Source organism: Engraulis encrasicolus, chromosome 23 (assembly GCF_034702125.1).
Source record: "Engraulis encrasicolus isolate BLACKSEA-1 chromosome 23, IST_EnEncr_1.0, whole genome shotgun sequence".
NCBI lineage: Eukaryota > Metazoa > Chordata > Actinopteri > Clupeiformes > Engraulidae > Engraulis > Engraulis encrasicolus.
Window position 1 is genome coordinate 48,069,489 of NC_085879.1, and position 8,444 is coordinate 48,077,932.

General features: G+C 42.2%; 1 long non-coding RNA gene across 1 annotated transcript; it reads right to left on the minus strand.

Moving 5' to 3' along the window:
- Window positions 1–234: 234 nt before the first annotated feature.
- On the minus strand, window positions 235–2,915 carry LOC134439527 (uncharacterized). The gene is made up of 5 exons (XR_010032774.1): window positions 2,374–2,915; window positions 1,719–1,772; window positions 1,362–1,542; window positions 825–920; window positions 235–488 (listed from the first exon to the last, which is right to left on the minus strand). It is a non-coding gene; the product is annotated as an uncharacterized LOC134439527 (long non-coding RNA).
- Between the last annotated feature and the right edge of the window lie 5,529 nt (window positions 2,916–8,444).

An 8,444-nucleotide genomic window follows, 5' to 3' on the forward strand; every position in this document is an offset into this window, starting at 1 on the left:
CTTGAAATTCATACAGAAGATAGGTCAGACCGTCCTCGAGGCCTGGCTGTAAAAAAACGCAATTGTCGGCGAACGACGTCGAAGGTAGGGGGCGTCACTATTTGAAATGACGTCATTCGACGGCCAAGGCAGCCAATGAGTTAAAACGAAACCCCTTAAAATCAAGAGGGCTTCGCGACCACTGTGGATCTTTGGCGACCAATAAGTTGGGTCCTGACCCATAGGTTAGGAACCACTGCTCTATCCCAATATGATTATGCTCCATACATTTCTTTTTATTGATACCTGCCAATGCATGTACCACCTGCATTGTGTTGTAACAATAGTGTGTTAACCAATATTACAAATTAAACAAAATGTGCGGGCTGCTGTATATAAGCATTTATTAACTGTGTTTCATAATTGCAATGGTTTTTGAAGCTGGTTCTGCACATCGGATCCTCTGTGGTGGTAGGATGCAGGCAGCAGCGTACTGTGCACATCTTCAGCTGTAACGATAAATACAAATCTATTTTTAAAAAATAATTAATGTAACATGAACATAATTGAAGCATATCACTGGTATATATAGAGTAACTATAACATTTCAGTGTAGTAAAAATGTCTACATTTGTTTAAAAAGGAAAAACCCATGAACATCCTTCTCAAAAAAGTTTTGGGTGCAGGACTAACAAAGTCAAATGACAACTGAAAATTAAGTCTGCTCACCAAGCTCCTGTTTTACTTATTTAATGTGATGAGCTTGAAGTGCAGACTTCATTTTCAGTTTTCAAATGTTTTTATTGTCCCATTAAATCTGCAGAAATATGGGGGTGTAGACTCACTTGTGTAATACACTATAGATGTAAACAGAGACGTTGTCCAAGTCCTTGGTCATGTGATACCTGCTGCAGTGTACTCCACGTCTTCAGACACCTCCGCTGTAAATAAAATAATGGCATATGAAGTGTGATGAGAATACGTCACTGTTTGGTACACCAACAACTTAACATACTTATGTCGTTTACATTATTTACCTCAACATTAAGTAGCTGAACTTGTATTAGTGTCAGGTTCATGGGAAGAAAACACAATAGATAAGGAGATGGGCTGCTCATGTTTCAAAGCATGCTACCTAATCAGTGAAAATCATGGGGTGGTAGTTTCATGGTGTGGGCATGCATATCTGTCAATAGAATTGGTACCCTTGTAATTATTGAAGATAGTGGCTACTGACAAACGCTGAGAGTTTACTACGCTTGATCTATACTTTTATCCAGTCCAATTACTTTTTGTCCCTTCAAATTGGGAGGCACATGTAAAAATAAGTGAAAGTCGCTTTGGATGCAAGCATTGGCTGAGTGTAGTGTAATGTTACATACCGGGTACTATATAGTATCATAGATGGCAGCAGGCTGGTCAGGTCCTCAGTTGTGCACTGGCAACAGTGGCTGGTCCTTGTCAGGTGTGTTTATGGGGCCTCTTCTCAGGTCAGAGAGCCAAATCCTTAATGATGTTGACTATGGTGAGACCTGCTGGCGTGTACTGTACATTTTCAGACATCTGTAAAGAAAATGATGACAAACGAAGGGTGATGAGAACAACATATATTTCATTACTATGTTATTACTAATATATAAACACATGCAGAGTAAGCAGATGATGGTGTTAGCCTTACATTGGAAGGTCTCTGGTCTTAACTCAAGCGCATACTTTAGGGATTTGAAACTTAGGCCTACCTGACAGTGAGTCCTGGCTGTGTTTTCCAGGTGAAGTGTGGTTTGTTGTTTTGCCTACAGAATGAAACCATGTCACATGAGGATGGGGAAAGGATGTTTACTACACAATGCACTCGTCAGTAGGCCTGCAATCGTCAACATTACTGACAGTTTGCATTACACTATGCACTCGTCACTCAGTACAGTCAACAATGACGCCATTTGCATACTGAAAACGAACGTACCAATGACCATCATTTCATCACCAACTAGCAACTTGGCAATTTGGCAACACAGAAACAAACAATATTTGACAGTTTTTCACGGAGGAACACAGCTAGACTAGGTTGCTTTTCCGATGTGGCTGGCCAGCATAGTGCCAGAATGGTAGTGAAATGTTTACAGCATCGTGAATGAATATGTAAGGACTTGGCTACGGTACGGAAGGAGGGAATCCATACACCTGATGCACGCCAAACAGACACATTTTGCTTTCAAAAGCAAAGGCATTCAGATTACAATTAAGTTACTTGACAAACCGACAGATCATCAAACACTGAAAGATCAGCATGCTGCCTTTGGCTAATAACAAGCTAGCATTGTCGTACGTGTTTGTTAAACAAAGCTCAGTCATTTTGGTCAATCAGCCACGTATACAAGCTTTTATTTTACTTACCAAAACCGCAGAGGTCCTTACAGAATACGGAGAAGTACATCCAAAAGTACAACAAAGCATATTTGTGGGGAAAGTGTACCAAAATTAAATAACCCATCGCAGTGATGAAGCTGTTGAAAGCAGAGCTGGTTGAAAGTAATGCAGCAGGGAGGGAGGGGGCTTCCCCTGGAGACGCCGCGAGACTCGCCCTTCTCCTTGACAACGGCCTGCCTGTCAATCAAAACAATAATTCTAAAGAATGGCAACTGCCAATCAACCCAAATAGCCATGCTCATTGGTCATTTAAACTATTTTAATAGCTTTCTTAAATAAAGGGTCAGCCCGAAAAAAATATCTGGGTTGTTTGGGAGGGAGGGGAGACTACCGTTTTAACGAAACAGGGCCGACTCGGCAAGAATTGCCTAGGAACTATATGGCTTCAAGTCCACCATAGAGATACATGGAAAAAGGCGCTCTACTTCCTTCTTCCGCCCCAAAATCGTCCCATGTCCCGCCCCCAGCCGTTGCTTCACAACGCATCGAACATCCGCAGTCTAGTTATAATAGAAGTCTGTGAAGTAGAATGTAGGCTATTATAATGACAAGTTGACTAACTATGACCAAGGGCTTTGTACTTGATAGCCTGTTCTAATGTGGACAGGAAGCTGGTTCCAGCAATTAGCAACATAAATGCCATCTCACTCTGTCTGGATTTTACCCTTGACACAAAGGGGAGACTCTGAAGACCTCAGACATTTATTCAGATGATACGGATCTAGCATAGACCCTATCTACAATTAGGACCTAACTAAGCAGTATTACCTTAGACTACCAGAAGAGTTGTAAACCCAATTCTAAATCTCACTGGTAGTGTAATGACCTAAGTATTGGAGTGATGCAATCTCTTTTCTTTGTTTTCGTTACAATTCTAGCTGCAGCATTTTTGATTATAATAATAATTATAATAATAATTATAATAATAATAATAAGGATAATAATAATGGGAAGACAGAAGTAGGCTAGAGTACAGGTAATAAACACATGAATTGATTTCTCCATATCCTGTTTAGATACAGAATCCTTAATCTTGGCTACAGTATGTTCCTAAAATGCCAAAGTTGATTTTTGCTTTTGATGTGAGTATTGAAACTGAGATTACTGTCCAACATCGCACCAAGGTTTTTGACACAAGACTAATTCGTTTTTAAGTGATTTGTATTCTGTTCATAGGGTTATTCTAACTTGGTAGCCTGCTTAAAAGTTTATTTTCAAGCAAATAATTAATCTCCATCCTATCTTAATGTCATGATTCTTGCATTATGCAATATATATTGTACAGAGGGGTAGGACAACTAAGTAGCTATTTGGTGTACCGTACGTAGGCCCCTAAGTAGGCCTGTCATGGAACTGGGAGGATGGCATAGTAAGCTGTAGTCATTGCACCAAAACACCGCGTGTTGGTTTTCACATAAGCTTTTTTTTTTTTTTTTTTTTTGCTTCATGGTGGCCTGGCCTGGCCTTGGAAAATACCCGGCCTGAAAAAATCTCCCAGTCCAGCCCAGTCCAGTCCAGTCCAGTTCTCTCTCTCTCTCTCTCTCTCTCTCTCTCTCTCTCTCTCTCTCTCTCTCTCTCTCTCTCTCTCTCTCTCTCTCTCTCTCTCTCTTTGCTGCATTTATCTATCTCCATTTCTCTTCAACTCTCTATCCATCCTCTCTCTAGTGTTTCTTTCTGTTTCTCTCTCTCTCTCTTTCTTTCTCTCTCGCTCTCTTTCTCATTCTCTGTTTCTCTATCCCTCTCTTTCTCTCTCCCTCTCTCCCTCCCTCTCAATCAATATCTCCAGTCTAATACGCTGCATTTGCATGACTCTGCAGCACACGTATATTGAGTGCTCTACACCAGGCGGTTCCCAAACTTTTTTTCTGCTGGGACCCCCTTTTGGCCGGGAGCGTACCTATGTTCCCCGGGTCCTATGTTCCCCAGGTCCTATGTTCCCCGGGTCCTATGTTCCCCGGGTTCTATGTTCCCCGGGTCCTATGTTCCCTGGGTCCTATGTTCCCCGGGTCCTATGTTCTCCGGGTCCTATGTTCCCCGGGTCCTATGTTCCCCTGTCTTTGTATGGGAGAGGGGAACATAGGACCCTTTTTCTTTAAAAGGGTTCTATGTTCCCTGCATGGTATGTTCCAAGTATCCAAGTTTTCAAATTGTGCCCTTCTCAAAACCATCCCTAAACCTAACCTGTCGTAATGCAATGTTTCTGAGTTTTCAATTCGTGCCCTGACCAAAACTGTCCCTAAACCTAACCTCAGAGGTGCAACAACAACCTGCACTTTGCCATGTGGCAGCAGTCTACTTTGAAGCAGTGGGGAACACAGGACCCTTTTTTGACAAAAGTTTTGCTAGGTTGACTGGTGTCCAACAAAGTGGGTGGAGTTCCCGTTTTTTCGGGAGATCAGAAACAATATTTACATTGCTCTTGACCTGACTAGAAGCAACGGCGAAGGCGTTGCGTCACTAGGAGTGCGTCGCCTTGCTATATTTTCGTAACTCCCATCCCCACATATTGCAAAAGTCAACACCATTTGCTAATATTGCTCTATAAATTCATTTATTAGCCATATACTAAGTGAGTATTGTTACAACAAAACATTGCGAAATGATGGTAAGTATCAACAATGTGTTTTTATGAAAAGTTCCTTCTATCCCGTCTGCGACACCCCTTCAGTACGGTCCTCCTGACCCCCAGTTTGGGAAACTTTGCCTACACCAGTGTTTACCAAATTGTATCGTGACAAGGCCCCCCATATACCAATACATTCCAGCCAAGGCATCCTGGCATTCATCCTGCCACATTTTTTTTTCAGTGCGCCCCTATGCCTGTGAGTAAGTAAAATAATGACAATTGTAGTTATACTCAGTGATGCAACATATTTAATTGTAATGCAGTTATTATATCTTTTTTTTTTGTTTAGCTATACATTTCCTGCCGACCTGCCTCGGCCCCCCCTAGCACGCCCTCGCAGCCCCCCAGGGGTACCCAGCCCCCACTTTGAGAACCACTGGCCTACACGTTGCATACAAGTGACTGCTCCATATAATCTGCTCTATTGTATATTATCCGCCTTGCGTAAGTTCTTATCACACAATGACCTTGCTCCCCATCATCTGTATTTATGCGTCAGTCTCTCTCTCTTGTACAAATTCAATACTGACTAATTAATACAATGGAGCAGCAGGGGTGATGGGTGGGGAACCATTTTCGTTCGAGGGGCACTTTTATTTATTTTTAAGACCTCTGAGGGCTGTACTATGAAAACAAACCAGGATTTCACCACTGGTGGACAAAGTAAAAGTAAAAAAAAACACAGTTCCTTTCCAACACAGGTAACTTATCTGAGTAAAAAGTAGACCAAGGTACTTGTCTTACGATAAGCTGATTCTGCACAGGTTGGGTTGAGTTTGTGGTTGGTCCTTGTTAGTTTTTGTTGTTTTTCAGTAATAACAAAGTCTATGTCAAATAGGTAGGTAAAATGGAGTAAATGGTGTAACAGCTTTGTAATATCATGTGCTACTGTTGTAATTACACCACGAAAGTACTTTTACTTTTACTTTGTCCACCACTGGGGGGCACGGAGGCATCTCAGGGGGGGGCCTGTGACATCTGATTTTGGGGTTTTTCCTCGAAGGAAATGATTTCCTGTCTCGCCAATGAGTCAATAAGTTTAAAGCCCTCACCAACATTAACCCTATTCATACTGGGCTTTTTTGGCCTTCCTGGGCCTGGGGGTGGGGCTCTTTTGACCCCCCCTCATAACTCATGAACGAAATAGAGTATCTATCACTACGAAACTTGGGGGAGATGATCTACATATGGACATCTATGAATGACATCATTTTTGTGTAATTATCTGGTATTATGACGTCATTATGACATCATTATGTTATTATGCCCAAAATATCGCCATAATGGATTTTCCAACAAATTTAGGTAATGCACTTAAATTTTAATGATTTTATGCTCATGAAGTTGTCTGATGCTAATGGAAAAAAACTAAAAAATATGAAAAACTATGGCGTCATAGATATGGTAAAGTGATTTTTGGTCAGACATACCTGTCAGAAAACTGTTGCCATGGCAACGGCAAAAGTGATAAACCTAATCTTTCGGTACCTAACTGTAGCCAACTAAATTTTAGGAAAAGTCACAAAGTTTCGTAGTCATAGCTTAAGTCGTTAAGGAATTATACAACATCAAACTTGGTGCGGGCACTTTTAGCCCCCCCCCCAGTCTGGATAGGGTTNAGTGATTAATTTTCATGAATTGGAAAAGCATAGGAAATGAACACTAAGGCTGTAACGATACACCCAACCCACGATTCGGTTTGCATCACGATATATGACCCACGGTTCGATACGCTGCACGATTTTTTTTTTTAAGGAAAAAAAAGAAGAAAATAAATTATAGGCCTATATAGGCTATATATAGGGCCTATGCTTTCTTTTTGCATTTAGGCCTACCTGCCTACATTAATTTTGTAGGTGTAGGCCTACTAAATGATGTTGCAGATATAGGCTACCACTGCAACCTGTTCCCCAGGTGTTGACATCAAAGCACAACACAGAGAAATAAGGGATATTAGTTCACCAAGCAAAAGTAGGCTTAGATCATAGGCCTATCATGCAGAGATGCTAACCGTGTGTGAGAGAGACAGAGACGGAGAGAGAAGGGTCAGGGTTCCAGTAGCCTATGTAGCCTATATAACAACTGTCTCACATTATCAAACATTATCCAATTAATATCCAAACATTAACTGAAAACAACACTGGTCATATTTCGTCAGGAAACATGTTGTATTAAGTTACTTACAGAAATGCAACACTTAATTTTGATGTTTAATAGTTTTGTAACTTTTTTGATCGTGCAGCAGCGCGCATACTTATACAAACAAAACTCGAAATGAACCTCAGTTATGTTCTCACTATGCAACACGCACGTTGTCCTTTGTTTGGTTTTGTGATTTGACATTTTGTCAAGAGCGGGAATGGATGCAGGCTGAAATGGAGCATGTTTTCGCTAGGCAGGCGGTCAATGCTGTGGAGAAATAACGCTGCCTATTAATATCCACATCGACCTCAACGTTCGCCCGACTTCAGACACTTCCCTTATTAGAGCGTAGCGTGGTTTATGAATTTGGGCAGGCGGAGCATCTCGCTCTCTCGCTCTCTTTCTCTCTCTCCGCTCAACGTCTATCTCCACTCAACATACATCGGCGCATGCATGAATCAAAACATCTTCACACGTTTGATAAAGCCTTCTTGGTCTGTTGTTCATTAGCCTACTGTGCTTTACCTTCCGACGTTTCCAAGTTTTTCGTCTCGCGGAGGTTGCTCAGGCAATTGATAAAACCAATGCACGTGCTGGTTGGACGGAACATTTTATAAGAGAGGGGTGAATGGAAGTGTTACTCGCACATGTGCGCCCCTTTTCTACTTGTCTTTTTTAAGCGCATATGCAAACATTTGCCTGTATCCTGCTGTTTTCTAGACTGAGGGGTAACAACAGAGATTTTGTTAGGGAAGAACTTTGGTGACAACTTTTAAAGAGCGCATCGCGATTCTGCGAGGAAGGGTCGCGATAGGGGTTCGTGGGTCTGCGTACCGCGATCCCTCGGTTCGATGCAATATCGTTACAGCCTTAATGAACACACATCTGCATTCAACTGCAGTAACTGACTGTTTAATATCACCAGTCACCTTTCCTTTGATTCTGTGCAGTGATCGCAAAATCAGTCTGCGTGAGTACTACTGTGTACTGCCGGGGGTGGGGGGGGGGGGGGGGGGGGGGGGGGGGGGGGGGGGGGAGGCTCGGAAGCATTCAGACCCTCTGAAGGGGGGAAGGATGGAAAAAGTTTGAGAACCACTGGCTTAGGGGGTGCGCGAACCACATTGTAAAAGGGGGTGCGCAGTGGGAAAAAGTTTGGGACCCACTGCCCTAGAGGCAGGGCACCTAACCACACGCTGCTCCGTCATCTGTATACATGCGTCAGTGTCTCTCATCCCTCTCATTACACATATATAATATATAATAAAGATTC